Source organism: Oncorhynchus kisutch, linkage group LG5 (genome assembly GCF_002021735.2).
Source record: "Oncorhynchus kisutch isolate 150728-3 linkage group LG5, Okis_V2, whole genome shotgun sequence".
In the NCBI taxonomy this organism is placed as follows: Eukaryota; Metazoa; Chordata; class Actinopteri; order Salmoniformes; family Salmonidae; genus Oncorhynchus; species Oncorhynchus kisutch.
Genome location: NC_034178.2, coordinates 33,546,467 through 33,568,894, shown reverse-complemented (window position 1 = coordinate 33,568,894; position 22,428 = coordinate 33,546,467). Strand labels below are relative to the sequence as shown.

At 41.6% G+C, this 22,428-nt stretch overlaps 1 pseudogene; it reads left to right on the top strand.

Moving 5' to 3' along the window:
• Positions 1–116: 116 nt before the first annotated feature.
• Positions 117–19,531, top strand: LOC109891515 (uncharacterized; annotated as a pseudogene).
• Positions 19,532–22,428: the final 2,897 nt, after the last annotated feature.

The following is a 22,428-nucleotide window of genomic DNA, read 5'->3' as shown; positions in this document are numbered from 1 at the left end:
TTTTTAGGTAACGTTAGAGAGATAGTCTCTGCTGCTTCGCAAGCCGCTTTTGTGGGACCTAACTGAGTTGACTACTTGTTGAGCATTTTGTCTTACGAACGTCGTGGGCATTCACCATGCACGCTGCCAAAGGTATGGTCGAGATACAATGTCATTATGTTGACGTTTTAATGTATTATTATCCCAGCGTTGCGTAGCCGAGCGGACACACTTGAAATGCCTCTGTCGGTCTTTCCAACATAGTGATTGTAGAAACTCGAATGAACAACCTGGTTTCAGAGCATTTCGTATGATTTTGTACGTTATTCCCCAATACCTAGTATATTATAGTATTTATTATATGTTACGAATGTACTAAATGTACAATATTTAGCAAATTTGATAAACGTACACTATGTTACACATATGTCAAATGTATGACATGTTACGAAGAGTTAGGTTAAAGTTAAAGGGTTTCTTAAGATTAGTGTTAGAGTTAGCTAACATGCAAAGTAGGTAAAAAGTAGTAAATAGTTGCTAATTAGCTACAACGCTATAGTTTCCAAGATGAAATTCGAACTGGCAACCTTTGGATATACGTCCACCCATCCACCCGACCAAACACCGTTCTTTCGTTTTTGCCTTAAGTAACCATCTGTCTTTGTAACCATAGCAAAACGTAACATATAATACTAATTTAAGTGTCCTTGATTTACATTTACTATGTTCTGTCTAGCCTATGAGACCAGGCTGGAATGAATGAGCTGATGTTGTTGATAGGCTAGGCTACATAGTTGCTGTCTTTAAACTTGAACATTGTCTACACAATCGATTCCCAGTTAGCAAAATGACGTTGAAAATGCGTATTTTCTAGACGTTGAAATTTATGTTCATTTTCGTCTCTGGATGAAAGTTGAACATACATCTTTTCCGGATGTTAAAAATACTTTTATTTCGGATGTTGAAAATTCATATTCTCCGGACATTTAAAATACATATTTGACTGACCTTAAAAATACTTATTTTTTGGTCATTGTTTCTATGGGCAAATTTCAACCGTATATATACATGTAAATGAAGAAAGCATTATTATATCACATTGCTTTAAAAAAATATATATAGGAAAATGGAGCAAACTGAAGACAATTTTTTTTTTTAAAGAGATTTTTCTTTTACCTTTATTTATCTAGGCAAGTCAGTTAAGAACAAATTCTTATTTTCAATGATGGCCTAGGAACAGTGGGTTAACTACCTGTTCAGGGGCAGAATGACAGATTTGTACCTTGTCAGCTTGGGGGTTTGAACTGGCAACTTTCCGGTTACTTGTTCAACGCTCTAACCACTAGGCTACACTGCCGCCCCAGATTGCATATGGAATATGTATTATTACTCCCATTTGTCACATGCACTTATGTTAACTTTTTCAAAAGCTTTAGAACTGGCAATGATCATGTTCAAAGTTTTCAGACCAACAGAAAAAAATAGCAGAACACTTCAACTACAATAACATTCTCAGTAACGGTTACAGAAATGTGTTTCTTGTTATGACTGGGATATTTGGTTCTACCTTAGTTGAATGCACTGACCATAAGTAGCTCTAGATAAGAACGTTTGCTAAAAGCCCAAAATGTAAATGTCAAAAGATTTAGTCAGTCTCACAAGTTTGACAGCACGGTACAGTACAGTAAAGTTCAATTCAAATCAAGTGCAATCTCTATTGCACTCTACACTGCATTTTTCCACCTGGACAAAAGGAACAGCGACGTGAGAATGGTATTAATTGAATACAGTTGAGCGTTCAAATAATTCCCTCAAAGCTTATCACTAAGGTTAGGACCCTGGGCCGCCCCCATGTGAAAGGGTAGGTAACAACACATCTGCCACGCTGATCCTCAACACGGTGGCCCCTCAGGGGTGCGTGCTCAGTCCCCTCCTGTACTCCCTGTTCACCCATGACTGCATGGCCAAGCATGACTGCAGCACCATCATTAAGTTTGCAGACAACACAACAGTGACCACCGATAACGATGAGACAGCCTATAGGGAGGAGGTCAGAGACCTGGCAGTGTGGTGCCAGGATAATAACCTCTCCTTCAACGTGATCAAGAAAAAGGAGATGATCGTGGACTACAGGAAAAGGAGGGCCAAGCACACCCCAATTCTCATCGACGGGGCTGTAGTGAAGCAGGTCGAGAGCTTCCAGTTCCTTGGTGTCCACATCACCAACAAACTACCATGGTCCAAACACACAAAGACATTTGGGAAGAAGGTGCAACAATGCCTATTCCCCCTCAGGAGATTGAAAAGGTTTGGCATGGGTCCCCAGATCTTGCCAGTTGGTCAGCGCTCTGAGTACACGTCCTAGTAATCCGTATGGCCCCGCGGCCTTGTGAATGTTGACCTGTTTAATGGTCTTGCTTCCATCGGCTACGGAGAGTGCGATCACACAGTCGTCCGGATCAGCTGGTGCTCTCATGCATGTTTCAGTGTTGCTTGCCTCGATGCAAGCATAAAAGGCATTTAGCCCGTATGGTAGGTTCCCGTCACTGGGCAGCTCGCGGCTGGGTTTACCTTTGTAGTTTGTAATAGTTTGCAAGCCCTGCCATATCCAACGAGCGTCAGAGCCGATGTAGTAGGATTCAATCTTAGTCCTGTATTGACGCTTTGCCTGTTTGATGGTTCGTCTGAGAGCATAGCAGGATGTTGCCTGTAATCCATGGCTTCTGGTTGGGATATGTACATACGATCACTGTGGGGACGACGTCGTCGATGCATTTATTGATTAAACCTGTGACTGAGGTGTTATAATCCTCAATGCCATTGGATGAATCCCGGGAACATATTCCAGTCTGTGCTAGCAAAACAGTCCTGTAGCGTAGCATCCGTGTCATATGACCATTTCCGTATTGAGCGAGTCACTGGTCAGATTTGCCAAATAGAGGGCGAGGGAGAGCTTTGCATGCATCTCTGTGAGTGGAGTGAAGGTGGTCTAAAGTTATTTTTTCTCTGGTTGCACATGTGACATGCTGGCAGAAATGAGGTAAAACGGATTTAGGTTTTCCTGCGTTAAAGTCCCCGGCTACTAGGAGCGCCGCTTCTGGTTCAGTGTGGTCTTAGTGCCAGCATCAGTTTGTGGTGTTAAATAGACAGCTATGAAAAATATAGATGAAAACTCTCTTGATAGGTAGTGTGGTCTACAGCTTATCGTGAGGTACTCTAACTCAGGCGAGTAATACCTCGAAAGACTTCCTTAATATTAGACATCGCACACCAGCTGTTATTGACGAATAGACACACACCACCACCACCACCCCTTGCTGTTCTGTCTTTCCGAAGCACGGAAAACCCAGCCAACTGTATATTATCCATGATGTCTTTCAGCCACGACTCTGTGAAACAGAAGATATTGCAGTTTTTAATATCCCGTTGGTAGGATAGTCTTGAAGGAGCTCTTCCAGTTTATTCTCCAGTGATTGCACGTTGGCCAATATAACGGATAATAGAGGCGGGATACCCACTCGTGGATTTGGGCCTGGTCGGGGAGCACCAGTATATCCTTCGTCAGACTCATACATTTTTTTACAAAATCTCCAGTTCGAGGTGAGTAATCGCTGTTCTGATATCCATAAGCTCTTTTCAGTCATAAGAGAGAGTAGCAGAAACATTAAGTACAAAATAATTTACAAACAATGTGAGAAAAAAAACACAAAATAGCACAATTGGTTAGGAGCACGTAAAACGGCAGCCATCCCCTCCGGCACCGTTATTCCATTCAGTAAAGTACAGTAGGGTACAGTACAATATAATACATTATACTGTACTTTTCTATACTGTGTTGTACTGTACTATGGTCTACTGTATTATACTGAACTATACTCTACATTATTGTACTTTCCAAACTTGTGAAACATAGAAATCTATGATTGGCTCAGATTATGTTCAGATCAAATCTATGTTCAGATCAAATCAAGTTCGGACCAGATGTCTGTGGATGTTGAAATCAAGGCCGGTCTGGACCGGACCAAATCTGAACCAATTATAGAAGGGGAAAAAACGACACCTGTGGACATTGAAATAGAGACCAGGGAGGACGGACCAAATTTCAATATCTTTTCAACGTCCATGGATGTGGGTGTCGGACAGTACTCACTGGGTTATATTTGCTTTTAAAAATGAAACATTATAATATTGATTTGAATTCAATTAAATAGGCTCCAAATATGCAAAGGTTATAACCCAACCTGTTTTGGTAATTCATTAGTCCTCCTTCCAGGTCTCATCAGTCTTTGGTAGAGCTCTGTGTCCACCTAGTGGTGTAGTTCTGTTATGACACAGAGTAGTCTGAACTGTCAGATTATAACACATCTTTATCATTAGAATCACTCCTTCACCTTAATCATCACCTCATTTTTTTTGCCTCCCTGTCTCTAATTTTGCCTCCCTGTCTCTAATAATGGTCTACAATATTCATTAGGCCTATGTCGTATAGGCTTGTGCACAGTTTGTTTGTCTTGTATTCTCTGCAGTCTCTGACACCCTGATGGAATTCATGGTGGATTTCTTAACCAAAAGCCAAAGAGATAGCAGATGGCAATGCCAACATTCCAGAGGAGCTGAGGGTCAACCTACAGAAGGCCCTGGACATAGCGTGTGGTCTAGACAGCTACCTGGAGGAAATGAGCAGCCAGTAAAGTGCACCTCTTGCCGAACTGTATCAGTGAGTATTTCCTGTGTCTGTCCCACAAACACAGTGCACATGCATGGTTTCTCATGCACAAGTCTTACTGAACCTCTTGGAACACAACGATGGAACACAACTGGGAGAAAGTTTTCGAGGTAGGGCAAAACTCTGTTTCGGCTTCCGAAAGAGTGCGTCACATCACAGGGCATGTGGAAGGTGAGCTGTCTTTATTACCTGCATTGGGTAGAGTTGAGTGGATGCATGGTTAGAGAGACACATATTTAAATGTGCTAAATATTTGTCTTTCATTATGTTTAATTGGCAGGCCAGACTCTGAAAATGCTGGTTCACATGAGTAAAGCCAAGATGATCCTTGAGATAGGCATGTTCACAGGGTATGGGGCTCTGTCAATGGCTGAGGACTGCCCGAGGATGGTTCACTGGTTGCCTGTGAGCTCGAGCCATATCTTAAAGAATTTGCTCAGCCCATATTTGACAAGTCTCCACATGGCAGGAAGGAAACAGTCAAGATATGTTCTGCCATGGATACCTTGAAGGTGACTAGTTAAAGCATGTTGTATAAGCCTGCAGTGATTTCACGTGTTGATCTGCTTGTTTAATAACCAGGTTATGAAGTCATGTGGATATACAATGCAAACCAAGTCACTTATGGAAGCATAACTATTTATATTAAAAGTGTAATACGTATGATGAGTGTAGCAAGTAGGCTATGCTAAATAACATAACCATTATGTGAGTGTCTGGTAGGGGTAAATGAAAATACACTGTAATCCCGTACATTTAGCTCAATGACAGGGAATGGTTCGGTGCTCTGTCTCTTTTTAAAGGAAATGGCTGCAGCAGCCAAGCAATTTGACGTGGTCTTCGTCGGCGCCGACCAGAACAACTACATCAACTACTACAAGTTCATCCTGGACCACAACCTCCTGCGGCTGAGTGGTGTGATATGTGTGGATAACTCTCTGTTCAAGGCTAAGGTCCACCTAAAGGACACCCCTGATGAAAACGGACTGGCGCTTCTGAGATTTTAACCAGTTTGTCACAAGTGATCCTCGTGTGGAGCAGGTCAAAGGGGAGACGTGGCTTGTAAAGTGGCGGATGATTACAGGGTATTTTCTCTTGTGTTAATGAGGAAGCGTTTGGTTTTCAAGGTCATTTTTCCTCTCGGAAATGGGATCAGCATCATCCGCGGAGTAGGTGCAGGTACAGGTAGTGTAAGACACATTCTCAGAACCACATTTAGTTCATTTTTTGTCCAAGTTTACTTTTAGCATTGGTACTACCATTGTTCATTGGCAACGGTGGTTACTACTACCATAAGTCAAATGGTGCCTTTACAGTACTTAACAGCTCATACAGACTTTTTCCCAGATCGTTTTCTACTCACAACTTGTGTCTCAGAGCAAGGTAACATACGATGCGATATTCCGTGGTGTGAATAGGTGGATGACCGGATGCGTCTGGACGGCAGGGTGGCCTATGTGACAGGGCAGGGTATGGCAGGGCGTTCACACATGCTCTGGGAGAGGCTGGAGCCAAGGTGGCTGTCGTGGACATGGATCAAGGGAAAGCTCAGGGCGTGGCTGAAAGGTAAGGATTTGTCAGTAGAAAACAACACTGATTGTTTGTTACAGTGTTGGCATTTCATATTACACTTCCACGTATTTGCCAGCAGATGGTGCTCTACTCTCACGGACAAGTAGAGTAAATACTGTATATTGTAAAATTCCAGGGCCAACTGACTATATTATATGTCAAAAAAACTTTAATGTGCACCATATTTTACATATGGAGACAAATAATTATATAAATGATTTCAATATTATCAGTATAGACTAGGGATGAATATTTTCCCAAAAATCTACCAAGTTTCAATACCAGGAATAATTCATATTTATCCAGACAGTCCCAGTGAAAAACAAGAAGTGCCCATTTAAAGTGTTTAAAACCAAGATATGGTCAATATGCCAGGATTCTCCCAAAATAAGTGAGGTGATGTGCCATCTTGTTGGCTTGGCTGGGCCACTATGTAATGATTTCAGAGCAAATCAAGAATATTTCGTAGTGATAAAGTAACCATCTTTCATCGCCAGTGACATTGTTGTGAATTGCGAAACAGGCCTTTCATAAATTCTTATTTATCATGTTCCTCAATTAATTCAGCACATTTCAGCAGTAGACTATCTCCACACAGATTGCACCCCGAATATAGCTTTGTCGAATCATACAAACTTTGTAACGGCAGTCAAACTAAAGTCAAATGACCAAAGTTGCTAATAAGCTTGCTAGATAACCTCTTTGAACTAATGACAGAATATCTCCTATATTTGGCTAGATCAAGTTGATGATTATACAGATAGTATATTAGCTCATGAATAACATGGAGATGAAAAGTGGAAATAGTTTCAATATCAAGGTATCTAACAGGGACCAACTCTATTTTAATAATATCTGTGTCTACTCTCATACAGTTTGTTGATCACACATTCTCTCCCGAAGCTCTCATATGGGCAGCAAGTACGAGACAGCGCAGAGAAGCGGGGGAAATGTCATACCAGGATTTTGACATGCATAGGCGAGAGACGTGTTTTGATAATGCTACCTATGGATTACAGAATAAAGTTAGGAATTTTCATGCGAGATTCATGTTAGATTGGAACTGGATAGAAAAATAGCCTAGGCTCTAGGACAGGAGAAGATGATAGAATTTTCCCTCATGCCTCTGAATTCTTAACAGACTTCATGTCTGTGACAGAGATGCCTATGTAGTGAAATGTGCATAGGCCTGTCAAATTTGGGACTGTCTGAAGAGTCGCAATGACAGCTCAAAGAGACATTATTTTTTCGAGCTATACTGTAGGGGTTTCCTGTAGGGTTTATTAACTTTTTTTCAGGTTGCGCGTGAAGTCCGGCACTGTCAATTATGCGTGTGCTTTGAATTTATGGTGACTTTGTGTGAAGTAAATACACTAGGCTAAAGGCTTCCATGTGACAACCTGTTTGGATAATATGCTATAACTTTTTTTGCTAATCTACTGCTGCGCATGTTGTGCATTTTGTGGAATTGCATTAGTGCAACGTTTGGGGAAAATGTTGTAATTTCCTGTGTCTTGTCATAATTTTTTGAGCTGAAATGTGGAGATTGTTTTCCGGGACTGTCCCGGGACCCCGGTTACCCTTGTTAATCCTTAGTCTAGACATGTTGCCTATTGTCACATTTTAAACAGCCACTACTTTTTAATACAGGGATCAATTGCATTGCGATTACTGCTGACATCACGGATTACTGCTGACATCAGCAAATCCGTGAATGTTGAGAGGATGATTGACAGCATTGTGTCCAAATGGGGAGAGATCCAAATAGCATGCAACAATGCAGGGATACACATGAACTCAGCCAGTGAAGACACCAGTCAGGAAGAGTGGGACCAAACCTTTGATGTCAACTTGAAGGAGACTTTCACGTCCTGTCAGGTGTTTAACTCCTCTACTGTATACTACTGTAGGCCTGTTTTGATCTATTCCATCACTCAGAGGGTCATAACTGTGTCATAGAAAAATATAGTTTGCATTTCAGTTCAGCTTACATGTCTAAGTGTCTTGGGGGGAATGTTTGGCCTGTAAGTTACACATGAAATATATAGGAGAGTTTGAGTAAGTATGAATAATAATGAAAAGTGTGCACTAATGGTGCTTTGCCATTGTGACTTACCCCCACACCAGTGGGTCGCTAAGGTTTTATGTTAATGTCAGCTCTAGTGATAGTGTTTCTATCAGGACTGTGACACACACAAAAATGGACTTACAAAAATGATGTTTTATTGTCACATACACTGGATAGGTGCAGTGAAAGGTGTTGTTTTACAGGTTCAGCTGGAGTAAATTAGTGTTAATTTACTTGCTCAAGGGCACATCGACAGATGTTTAACCTTGTCGGCTCGGGTAGGTAGCGTCAGGTAGCCCAACACTCTACCCGCTAGTCTACCTGTCGCTCTAAAGACTAAAGACTTGTGGTCGGCCACTAAAGATTTGTGGCGAGCAGAATCAACAACCTCCTCTCAGGAATGTTGCTTCGTGAGAAGGTGTCAAAGTTCACAGTTAGCCCTTGTTATGTAAATGCAACCTTGCCTTTAAGTTAGATCCGTTCCCATCAGAGCCATGGTCCAGTGAGACACGGGTGCCGGCCTGCAAAGATGGAAACAGAGAAGTCTGAGCCTTTTGGGTAAAACCCTGGGGTAAATCTTCAATGGGAAATGCAGCAATAGGGTGTCAATACTAAAAGTGTGAAGAATGTTCCTAATATACGTCCATTCCCCCTGAATTCTCGCCTCAGGCTGCAGGTCATGTGATGCTGAAGCAAGGATATGGGAAGATTATTAACACAGCGTCCATGGCCAGTCTAATAGGTGAGTGATGATTCTATCTATCCTGTATATTTGTCTTCCTTTCATCTCCATGTATTGTGAGCCAAGTGAAGAATGGTGAGCCAAGTGAAGAATAATGAGATGAGCTTTGTTGCTGCACTGATGTCTCCTACGCTAAGAAGTACATGTAATACACATCACAGTGCTGTTTTGCACCAGAACACCATTGTATACCATTCGTTTCTGTAGCGTTGCAAACAGACTTGACCGGGCTTCTATAGTATTGCCATGTCAGTGTCTTTTAGTGAGCTTAAAGTGACATTAGAGGAAGAGAACTTGGTGACCCATTTCTCAAATGCAATCTATGTCTAACAGTATAATTGCTACTACTGCTAATCTTCATCGTATCACTGTTTATTCAGGCCAATGCTATAGTGATTTATCCAACCCCCCCCCCCCCCCCATTATTCTCCCGCTGCAAACGCACAGTTGTGATTGCTGCTCATTAAAGGCAGTTTTGCATCATAATAAACATCCGTCCCCTGAGCTGTGGGGAGGATGTGGAAGAAAGGCAACCTGAGGTCCAACATGTAAAGGGTGTTCCTGTGCAACAACCCTGCCTGCCTGTGCCAAGGGCCGTGTTTAAGCAGCGGAAGATGCTTTCAGATTTTACTGAGTGCATTGTGAAATCTGAGTTATTCACAGCCCAGTTGAAATCCTCCTACAGGTTCCTCCAGAGGAACAGCAGCACTTCATCAGCAGTATAGTCAAATCGCCAATAAACTCCTGTACCATATGGGCCTCAGTCCCAACTACAGGGGCAATCTGTAAAACAGGACCATGCTGGTAAATAGAGGCCGGTATAAAAAAAGTGATCAATTACTCACATTACCAGCAGTCCTGAAGGAATTTACTTTATTGGTCTGGACATCTGTTATAATATTGTCATAATGCATAATCAGATGGGACTTGTTCTAGCCAAGTAGGGTACCAAAAAGCAGCCGTGAATGTCCAATTAAAATGCACAATGACAGCTTTTTGTCCATCTGCTGAATAAAATGTGTTTTTCCCCCCTCCCCATCTCAGGAGAATGATGGTCAGACACACAGGAGGAGGAGCATTAAATGTACACTACATTAACAAAAATATGTGGACACCTGCTCGTCGAACATCTCATTCGAAAATCAAAAATCATGAGCATTAATATGGAGTTGGTCCCCCCCTTTGCTGCTATAACAGCCACCACTCTTCTGGGAAAGCTTTCCACTAGATGTTGGAACATTTCTGAGGGGACTTCCTTCCATTATGCCACAAGAGCATTAGTGAGGTCGGGCACTGATGTTTGGCGATTAGACCTGGCTCGCAGTCGGCGTTCCAATTCAACCCAAAGGTATTCAATGGAGGTTGAGGTCAGGATTCTGTGCAGGCCAGTCAAGTTGTTCCACACCGATCTCGACAAACTATTTCTGTATGTACCTCATTTTGTGCACGAGGGGATTGTCATGCTTTAACAGAGTCCAATGGTGGCGAGCTTTACACCACTCCAGCCAAAGCTTGGTATTGCGCATGTTGATCTTAGGCTTGTGTGCAGCTGCTTGGCCATAGAAACTAATGTCATGAAGCTCCCGATGAACAGTTCTTGTGCTGACATTGCTTCCAGGGGCAGTTTAGAACACAGTAATGAGTGTTGAGAGGACAGCCAATTTTTGCACACTACGCGATCAGCACTTGGCGGTCTCATTCTGTTAGCTGGTGTGGCCTACCACTTTGCGACTAAGCCGTTTTTGCTCTTAGACATTTCCACTTCACAATAACAGCACATACTGTTGACCGGAGCAGCTTTAGCAGAGCAGTTATTTGACGAACTGACTTGTTGGAAAGGTGGCTTCCTATGACGGTGCCACGTTGAAAGTCACTGAGGCCATTCTATATATACCTATGGAGATTGCATGGCTGTGTGTTCAATTTTATACACCTGTCAGCAACGGGTGTGGCTGAAATAGCCAAATCCACTCATTCTTAAGGGGTGTCCACATACTTTTGTGTATATATAGTGCATTTATACATGCTAACAATATATATTCCAATATATATGGTCATATTTTTCATGCTGTTTGACTGTATTGGGAAGTGGATGTGCAGTGTTTGACCTGAGTGAGCAGAATAGAGGGAGTCATTGCAGTGGAACTGTCATTCAAATGAATATGCCTAGGGCTGTGGCGGTCACGTAATTTCATCAGCCAGTGATTGTCAAGCAAATAACTTTCGGGCTAATGGTAATTGACCGTTTAATTAACATAAACACATTTAGCATCTCCTGGCTTCCACACATGGCCTACAAGCCACTGATGCAGATCTACATTTAAAACATCTACATAAAAAAAAGTCTAATAAATCAATGTAATATAGCCTTCTCCTTCACAATAAACCTATTACCTATTTTAGACAGGTATAAAGAAGCATGATATGAAGAAATAGTTGTCATTATGTTATGTCCTGATCTGCCTATGCCAAATGGCTGTGGGCGACACTAGTTCCTCTAGCAGACAAGATTTGCTTAGAATTCCATGGCAGTATTTTATAGTAAAAAGAATACAATTGAACAAAGCTGAATAAAATAGAAAGGATATTTTCACCAAACAATTTGAGGGAGTGCACACATGCAACTATTTTGTGTTGAGTGGTTAACAAAGAAATAAGTATTCCTATATGCTTAATTTAGAGTTATTAATGTAACTTTAGTTGTTCTACAAACGTTGGGCTATATTTTTGGATTTTTAATACATTGTAAGGCTGCATGATGCGACTAGTGATGATTAGAGAAAAGTTGCTTGAAAGACGAGCTCTGTTTTTTTTTTTTTTTGCCGTGTTAAGGCTGGGCGCTGCTGGTGGAGAAGTCAGGTGCAGGAGAGCAGAGAGGTGTGAACAGTCCACTTTATTTGGCAGGAGAGAATAACAGCAGGACGCAGCTGCGCCAAAAACCTCCAACCAAAATTAGGCAAAAGTGTCAATGCGCCAAAATAGACACAACTATGTTACTTTGTTAACTTTATAATCTTCATGTAAACAATAAACACGGAACAAACCAGCATAACACAAAACAATCCTACACAAAGGCATGATGGGGAACAGAGGAATAAATACATATGATGATTGGGGAATGAAAACCAGGTGTGCAGGGAACAAGACAAAACAAATGGATACATGAAAAATGGAGTGGTGATGGCTAGAAAGCCGGTGATGTCGACCGCCGAACGCCGCCCAAACAAGGAGAGGAGCGACTTCAGCGGAAGTCGTGACACACAGTTGTCATGACGTTGGCCTGGGGGTAGGTTTATGACAGTCATAAATACATCTTCCCCCCTTTTTCCGCTCTCTAACCTACTGATGTTACATGTGCAAAACCCTTGGTTAGCATAGAGATTCTGGGAACATCAGAAGGTGGAGGGAAATGGAACTATATTCTGGTAAACCGACCAGTTGAACATATGCGGTGGTACTTATTGAATAGGATGTCAGTTCGGTTGTCATCTGAGACATTCTCATCAATGATAAGATGACATAAACTTTACAGTGGAAAGTCTACACATCAGAGCTTTCGGATTTACATGGAATTGTTGTTCAATTTAAATGTTTGAATATGAAATTATTTGTGATGGGATGAAATGTGATTTTATCTTCTAAAATGTGAGATTTGGGTTTTCATAAGGTAGGGCTCTGCTCAATCAGTGGCCCGCCCCTGTGAAGGGACATGGGCTATAAAACTTTTCAAACACGCCCTCCTCTCCCTTCCTATATAAAGCCTTGATGACAATATAACCTCCTGTTCCGAGGATGTGAGGACGACTGTCCGATGTCAGAATGGTTCAGATAATAACTACAGAACAAAGCCAACATCAGCGTGAGCTTTGGTTGCGAATGGCATGAACTTTGAACTCTTATTCACTACAGAAGTGATACCTCCTAGCCGTTGAGTTAGCAACAGCAGCTGCAAATGTAGGTTAGGAAGGAACAGACAGAGTGTCCCGTCTACCACACAACGACGTTACTACAACGTCTCCAATTGACCACCAGAGACATTCTTCAAAGGACAAAGGACTCGGTTTGGCAACACGGCCTTCCATCTACCACCAACCTACCGAAGCGCAGCTCAGAGTAAATATTTATTACATTTTCCTTTTCCAAAAGGGCGGTAATTTAGAATGCATAAGATACTGTATTTACGATAGCACATCTTCTACCTTTGTCCCTCAGTCTTTCCGCTCTTTCACTCAAACCCATCCCTTTTCTTTTGTGTAACAAGCTGTCTTATCTGTTCCGCCCGCTAGGGACGTTTTCCTTTATGACATAATTTGTAATCAAGTTATGATTTAATGATGTGTATGTGTAATTCTGTGTGATTAGTTAGGTATTTAGTAAATAAATCATTAAACCCAATTTTGTATTTCTGATTCAACTTGTAGGCCAGGGTTTGTGCAGATAACCAAGAATGTACAACTTTCAGATGAGACTGAATTAAGATGACGATTTATATTGACTGCTATTGATGTAAAATATTACTAGGTCTTTAAGAGTTTATTCAGAAGATAACAGCTCTATAAATATTATTTTGTGGTGCCCCGGCTCTCTAGTTAATTACATTTACATGATTAGCTCAATCAGGTAATATTAATTACGGATAAATTATTTTATAGAATATCATGTCATATCACTTAATCCGGCATAGCCAAAGACACGACACGAGTCTTTATACACTTCATCAGTCCCTCATTCACAATTTGACAAGCACTTGATAATGTCTCAAATCTCACGGCGACATCTCCTTTGTGTGGCCGTAATGCACCCTAGAAAAATACATGCCTTTTGCGGCCAGTGCCCATTGTGCCCTTTCCTTTACTTAGATTTGTGTGTATTAGGTAGTTGTTGTGGAATTGTTAGATTACATGTTAGATATTGCTGCACTGTCAGAACTAGAAGCACAAACATTTCGCTACACTCGCAAAAACATCTGCTAACCATGTGTATGTGACCAATAACATTTTATGTTGATTTGTTTTGACCTATGTGCTCTCACACACATGGCTCTCCATCACGTGATCGGGTCTTTCTCATAGGCTACAAGTGAAGACACCGGGAACGCAACTGCGCGCGTCCTTATCCAATTCCGACATGCGCATTGAAGATATTGGAAGAACTGTCCACATTTACTTTTCGTCAGCCAACAAGATGAGTAGGCTTAATGAACAGCAAAAGCACTAGCCTATGTCAATATACTATCCCCCATAGTACAGAAGTCGACCTATTCTATTCTGTGCGAGAAATAGATATTCCAAACAGAGTCTGGGACAGCTGTGCGATGTGATAGATCCCAAATTAATACAACCACTAGTATCAAAAACCTTTTGTATGTAATGTGGCTGACGCAACAGATCAGAATATTTAGCTTAAAATGTTGATCAACTACTAGGCTATTTCTTCACATTATAAGCAGTAAGCTATAAGCGTGAATGTTCCATTAGCGGAAAAACACCAATATCACAAGTGACTGCAAATTGCAATTATGCATGCAATGCTTTTATTATAAAGGTAAAAATTTTTATGGTGCAAATTATCTTCCCCAAACTTGAAATGCGCTGCTTATGTATGCTAGTTAGGTCCTACACCCCTTGTAAAGTGGATTAGTGTTCTTAATTTTAAGAAATTATTTGGCCACTTTAGTTGTGATACAAACCTTATTAAAACATATAGGCCTATGTGCTAGGCTACATGATGTGTGTGACTATGATTAGAAAAAGTCACGGGAAAAAAGCAGAATTCACAAGTGATAATATATCATTCACAAGTGATAGGCTAATATTGTCACCCATCAGACTATTCTTGATTTAATCTTGTCTTTACATATACTAAATAATATATGAGTGAAATTTGTTTTGATTTAGAATGGACCGTTATCATACACCTGTATCGAAACAGGGGCAGCAGGAACATTTTGTATCTACAGTATGCACTTAAATAACGAATGGAGGACGCTTTTCCAGTGGTTAATTTTCATGCCAACCAGGTAGGCTATACTCCTGTTGTAAATATAAGCAATGTGCTTAATATAAGGAATGTTGAGAAATACATATTGTAGGCTTAGCCTATAGAAAGCTGATGGGATCCTCCTCTTTTTAGGAAAGGCCATGACTCCTGTTTTCTCACACAATTGCATAGCCTACAGAAATGTTGTGCAACCTGAGCTCATGGGCTCTCATGAAGTGTTTGATTAGATTTTCGATTATATTTGCATTTATTTTACATTTGCATTGTCAGAGTGATTAGAGGGACAATAGGGTGCTGAATACCAGGCAGTTAGCAAGTTTGGTAGGATACTAATGTCCAGCAGCAGCATCAGAGCTTGGAGAAGCCTAGTTACCGTGACTAAACGGTCACGTGGAATTTGACTGCCATCATGACTCGTGACCGCCGGTGTGGCGGTAATACGGTCACCGCAACAGCCCTAGATATACAGTGGGGCAAAAAAGTATTTAGTCAGCCACCAATTGTGCAAGTTCTCCCACTTACAAAGATGAGAGAGGCCTGTAATTTTCATCATAGGTACACTTAAACTATGACAGACCAAATGTGAAAAAAATCCAGAAAATCACATTGTAGGGTTTTTAATGAATTTATTTGCAAATTCTGGTGGAAAATAAGTATTTGGTCAATAACAAAAGTTTATCTCAAACACACCGCCCGGGCATGAAGGAGTGGCTTCGTAAGAAGCATTTCAAGGTCCTGGAGTGGCCTTGTTGCCCAGCAACAGCCCCAAAACATCACTGCTCTAGAGGAGATCTGCATGGAGGAATGGGCCAAAATACCAGCAACAGTGTGTGAAAACCTTGTGAAGACTTACAGAAAACGTTTGACCTCTGTCAATGCCAACAAAGGGTATATAACAAAGTATTGAGATAAACTTTTGTTATTGACCAAATACTTATTTTCCACCATAATTTGCAAAAAAATCATAAAAAATCGTACAATGGGATTTTCTGGATTTTTTTTCTCATTTTGTCTGTCATAGTTGAAGTGTACCTATGGTGAAAATTACAGGCCTCTCTCATCTTTTTAAGTGGGAGAACTTGCACAATTGGTGGCTGACTAAATACTTTTTTGCCCCACTGTACCTGCAGTTGCCATCAGCATGTTAACGTACATAAGCACAAGGTATCCTTTCTTATAAAGAGCCAATCATTCTGTCCCGAGGACTTGACTCTGTGTAGGCCTGCCTGATGAAAGGGCTTGTTTTCCCCCACTTAGAATGGGCATTAAGTAGCAGGGTGAATGTTAGAGGGTTTTAGAGAGTGCTCTCCTTCTGCCTCTCTTTCTACCTCTCTAAGGATTACTGCTCTTAAAGGCGGAAAACATCAATGCAGGTGTATTTGAAGGATGAAGGCCTGTTTTGAATGGTATTTTGGAGCCGTATCATCAGGTCTTCAGTGAGGATTAGCACTGTTAGGCTTTTTTCCCTGTCCTGATAAATCGGCTTTCACCTTCAATCTGGGTGTAAGCCCTGGGCTCTGCTCCTCCTCACGTGCTCTTCCTCTCCTCCTGGGCTGGGGCCCTACCCAGGGGCCTGCACCTCCTCCTCAGCCTCCTCACTCCACCATGGAAGCATTCTCTTCTCACATCAGCTATTTTACTTTCTAAACAGAAGCTCCAGTCCAGTCTGTCTCCCCAGGACCGGCCCCTGCCTCTCTGCAGCTGTGTCATATTTATCATCTCAGTCCCAACCGAAGCAATTTGGCAGTGAGATCACGGGGGTGACGAGGTTAACTACTAAAGTTGTATGTAACTTGGAGGCTTCCTTGTGATGATTAATCAACCTGAGGAAAATGAGCCGCTGTCCCAGCATCCCATGCAGTGTGCAGCATCTGTGATGGTCAAGGCAAACAAATGGTGTGTTGCCTTTGTTGCTGAACACGGTGCAGAACCGGACATTACAAGCAATTAATTTGACATGGCTTCATCCACGGGGTCCCCAGCAGCTAATGGAGGTGTTTTCATGTAGCATCCAGTATGAAAGCAGGGAGCTGAGTTATGATTGAAAGCAACGCACCAAATGAATTACACACAGGGGTACTCTCGGAGAAAGTGTGTATTGAATGTGTTTCATGGTTGTTAAAGGGGTAAGGTTTGGTGTTTAGACATTGAGTGCAACTTACATGGTCAGAGATAAAACAGGTGACATGTTCACATTGGTTGACAGTGGTCTCTTTGTTCTTTTGCCTGTCCCCCTCCTCTGCAGTGGCCCATCCACAGAAGCAGCTTGCCTACAACACCTCAAAGGCAGGAGTGCTCAAACTGACAGTCACTTGGCACAGAGTGGATAGACAGAGGGGTCCGAGTCAACTGCATCTCGCCGCAAGTGTTTGTCTCCCATGTTTGTTATAAACAGAATAGACCTACAGTATAGTATCAATGTCAGGGACTGTATCCCCATGCCAAAACAGTTTACACATCACTTCTAGGCACAGATAAAAAGGAGAAGATTTCAATCCTCACTTGTATTAAGAATGTACACATACAAAAAGCCCATGTATAGTTTTTTTTTATTGAGCTGCCAAGTGCAGTATAGCACATCATTACAGAACTATAGTGCTGAGCAGTGATTGAGTGGTTTCTTCCTCTGGAATGGCTCCATTTGAGAATGAGGCACCAGTTTAAGTCCTCAAACAATGTGCTCAAGCTTAATTGGATGACGTCTTGAGGGATGAATCAACCAAACACTTGCTCTAATTGTTATATTCAATTAGGGAATCAAATTAGCATCATCACTACAAGTGGCTCCACAACAATAGCTTGTTGTTTGTGTATGTTTGCCTGTGAAGCCGTGCGGTGGGAAGACGAGGGCTGAGAAAGAGTTCTGCCTGTGTGTTCGGTGGCGCATCCCTTAGCCACAGCCATCCCTGAGCAAATCCGTCCAGTGAGTCGGCTCGGCGGGCCCCGTCACGGCCCCAGAACAAAGCGCCCATTCATGCGCCAGTCGCCGCTTTGCTTTATTTATTGCCAGCTTGTTTGCTCATTTTAATTTGCAAAGAAGCAATTCTTTCCCCCTGCTAACTGGCTGTCTCAATGGGCCGCTGATTTCTTTGAAGTGACAGTCGGTAAATATGCATAAAAAAAGGGACACAATTAGCGGAGGGCGAGGTTGACTGCAGCCTGATTTCATTGGCAACTTTAGCCGCGCCGGTGATAAGCTGCATTATCTGCAAAATTGGTTGAGGGAAAACAGCACCTCTGATTGCCAGGAAAGGTTCCAGATAACAGGGCACTGAAGAGAAATATAATTGAGGTGGAATATGTTAACTATGGTGTCACATGCTCCTTGGAGGCGCTAATTTATCCAAATGTTGGAATTTGTATCAAGGCACAGCCTGGAATACTGTAGGCCAAACATGTTAGGTCTGGGCTAAAGATGAGTCGACCGTGAAGCTTTTAGCTACTGTCATATTGATTGTGTGAAATGCCTGAAGTCGTCTCACATTAGACACAGATGTGTTGACATGTTTATCCAAGTTATATATTTCATTAGGTGGAGAGAAAATCATTGGTCATGATACACTAATGCTGACATTAGACTGGAAGAGGCATCGTCTAGACTTGAAAGTGCCTATGTCTCAGAGGAGGAAATCAGACGAGGAAATGGCTACAGTACCAACACACCTGTTTCCTTTAAATGCCACTCAAGCACTCTGCCTGAAAATCAAACCAGCTCAAGCACATATCAGGCAGGAATCAAAGTGAGATTGTGAGCAAGACGCAGAGAAAGTGCTTATCTACAGGCTCCTGAAGGCAAATTACATCCAGGGTCCCATCGTAGCCGGTGGCGCTTCCTGCGTTGTGCCAGTCATTAAACGGCACGAGTCCCACTGTAAATACCATCAGAGATGCTGCGCCGTGCCCTTTCTCTGAGGATAATTGGGTTTATTTTTGTCACCAAAGCGGTGGCTCTGAAACACGATGCCGCTGTCACTCCTGGCTCTGAAGTCTGATGTCTCTGATTCCTCTTGTTGATTTTTTTTTCTCTCCCTCCATCCTTGTCTCTCCCTCTCTCATTTCAGGGGGATTGTTGACACCCCTCTCATCCTCTCAGAGAGTCTGAGGCCTCTGGTGCAGTGCTGGCTGTCAGATATCCCTGCTGGACGACTGGCTCTAGTGACAGACCTGCAAGCTGCAGTGGTCTACTTGGCATCTGACGCCTCCGACTACATGACAGGGCATAACTTAGTCATAGAGGGTGGGCAAAGTCTGTGGTAGAGAGAGGGCGATACTTTCTTTGTTCCACCCTTGGATCACACAGCGAGGGAGATTCTTTCTTTGTTCCACTCTTGGATCACTCTTGGGAATAGGCACCTACTGTGAATGATCTCCACAGGGGAGAATAAAATAGAATAACATTGAGAGATTAGGTCAGGGTGATTACCTCACTGGTTTAGCATTATGTCAGATTGGAGATGGTTTTTGTTAAGTTTCATACGGTGCTCTTCCAATAAATGGGTCATATTTATTTAGTCACAATTGTGCTTTTATATTATGTCTATGATCGATTTTCTTGACAGTAATGCACACCTTGTTGCACATCCTTAACACGCTGATCGTATCCCTTCTACATGGTGCAAATCTGTTTTTTCATACAGAAACCCTTTACTCGCTTGCCTCTGAGTGACTCTTCTAAGCAAGTATTCAAACCATTGGCCTCGTCAGAGGTATTTTGTTTCGTAGGTGCCAAGTTGTTGAAAATGATTCATACAGTAGTTCAAAATATTAATACGCTAAACTCATTCTCATTTCGACTGTGCAATCAAGTACAGTACGTACTGGATTGGGCAAAGTAAATGAAGAAAGGGGATCCTATAAAGTGGCTCCACTGTACTGAGATGTGTATGGCAAGATACTGTACACAAGACAGTCTGTCCCTCAAATAAACACTATCAAACCTGTAAAAAATAAACATTCTTTTTTTTATCAAAAGAAAATGGTTTCTTCTTACTATAACGTAACCCTTACGGGGACTGTACACTTAAGTAAGGTTTCTAAACTAGCTAGACATTGTTGCATAGAAATGTGTAATATCTACCTGTTTGACAGGCTCCTGGGCTGTGGTTGTGTGTTTCTCTGGGTACCATAGCATATCCCTGTCCCTCCCCTGTTCAGCTCGTCTCTCTCATGGTTTTGCTGATTGGTCCCCCAAGTGGTGCTTACGAGCCGCATCTTAATTGCTCCCTGTACTGTTTATGTGCTGCAAAACAATACTTAAAGGAGAGGTTAGCTGAGGGCACGGCCTCAGTCACTGCAATTATACCAAAGGAGTGTCCAATTAGCACCATCTATGCAATGAGACAGTGCTTGTGTTTGTGTGAGCAACTTCTCACTATTAGTGGCTGTACTCAGATTTACATAATGGGGTCTGGTCATTAACTGAGCTAGTGAGTGAGAGGATCCCATTTAGATATGGAAAGATCTGATGATCGCTGCATTTCAGTTGGATTTGATGTAGAAGACATCTCAAACCTTCTTGGTAGATACACAACTCTGAACTTTGAATGATTTTATTTTCCTCACAGGAAAATATCAGAAATGAGATTCCTGTAATCAGTGAATGTGAGAATATATTGAGAATGAGCTAATGAACATGTAAATGTGCCTAGAGCACGTTCTTTGTGAGGCATTTCATCAGATGGCCACAAAGGGGCGGTCTAGAGTCAGGATACTAGCTGTTTGAATGTTGGGCTATAAAGGACGTTGTATGCCATTATCTGAGAGCAATAACAACTGGTCTGCTATATATATATATATATATATATATATATATATATACACAATTACTCTCTCATCTCTTATATATATATATATATATATATATATAAGAGATGAGAGAGTAATTGTGTATATATATATATATATATATATATAGCAATTGAAATGCTACCAGTTAATATTGAGAATTGGAATAACTGTTTTTATCTGTTGTTGCAATTATTGTTGTCTATCAACAATGACAAGCCACCAGGGTCTGACAACTTGGATGGAAAATTACTGAGGATAATAGTGGACGATATTGTCACTCCTATTTGCCATATCTTCAATTTAAGCTTACTAGAAAGTGTGTGCCCTCAACCCTGGAGCGAAGCAAAAATACATTCTGCTACTTAAGAATACCTTTACTGGCTCAAATAGCCGACCAATTAGCCTGTTACCAACCCTTAGTAAACTATTGAAAAAAATGGTGTTTGACCAGATACGATGCTATTTTACAGTAAACAAATTGACAACAGACTTTCAGCACGCTTATAGGGAAGGACATTCAACATGCACAGCACTTACACAACTGACTGATGATTAGCTGGGAGAAATGGATGTTTAAAAGATTTTGGGGCTGTTTTGTTAGACTTCAGTGCGGCTTTTGACAAGAAAGATCATAGTCTGCTGCTGGAAAAACTTATGTGTTATGGCTTTACACCCCCTGCTATAATGTGGATCAAGAGTTATTTGTCTAACAGAACACAGAGGGTGTTCTTTAAGGGAAGCATATCAAATATAATCCAGTTAGAATCAGGAATTCCCCAGGGTAGCTGTTTAGGCCCCTTGCTTTTTTCAATTTTTACTAACGACATGCCACTGGCTTTGAGTACTCAACACAATACACGTCAGCTACTACAGCGACTGAAATGACTGCAACACTTAACAAAGAGCTGCAGTTAGTTTCAGAATGGGTGCCAAGGAATAAGTTAGTCCTAAATATATATATTTTTTAAACTAAAAGCATTGTATTTGGGACAAATCATTCACTAAACCTTAAACCTCAACTAAATTATGTAATGAATAATGTGGAAATTGAGCAAGTTGAGGTGACTAAACTGCTTGAAGGCACACAGTACTACATAGAGCCATGACTACATGGCTAAGCACACAGCCAAGACAACACAGGAGTGGCTTCGGGACAAGTCTCTGAATGTCCTTGAGTGGCCCAGCCAGAGCCCGGACTTAAACCAGATCGAACATGTCTGGGGAGACCTGAAAATAGCTGTGCAGCAACCCTCCCCATCCAACCTGACAGAGCTTGATAGGATCTGCAGAGAAGAATGGGAGAATCTCCCCAAATACAGTTGTGCCAAGCTTGTAGCATCATACCCAAGAAGAATTGAGGCTGTAATCGCTGCCAAAGGTGCTTCAACAAAGTACTGAGTAAGAGTCTGAATACTTATGTAGATGTGTTATTTCCGGTTTGAATTTTTAACAAATGTGATAAATATTCTAAAAACCTGTTTTTGCTTTGTTATTATGGGGTATTGTGTGTAGATTGATGAGGGGAAAAAAAACAATTTAATGCATTTTAGAATA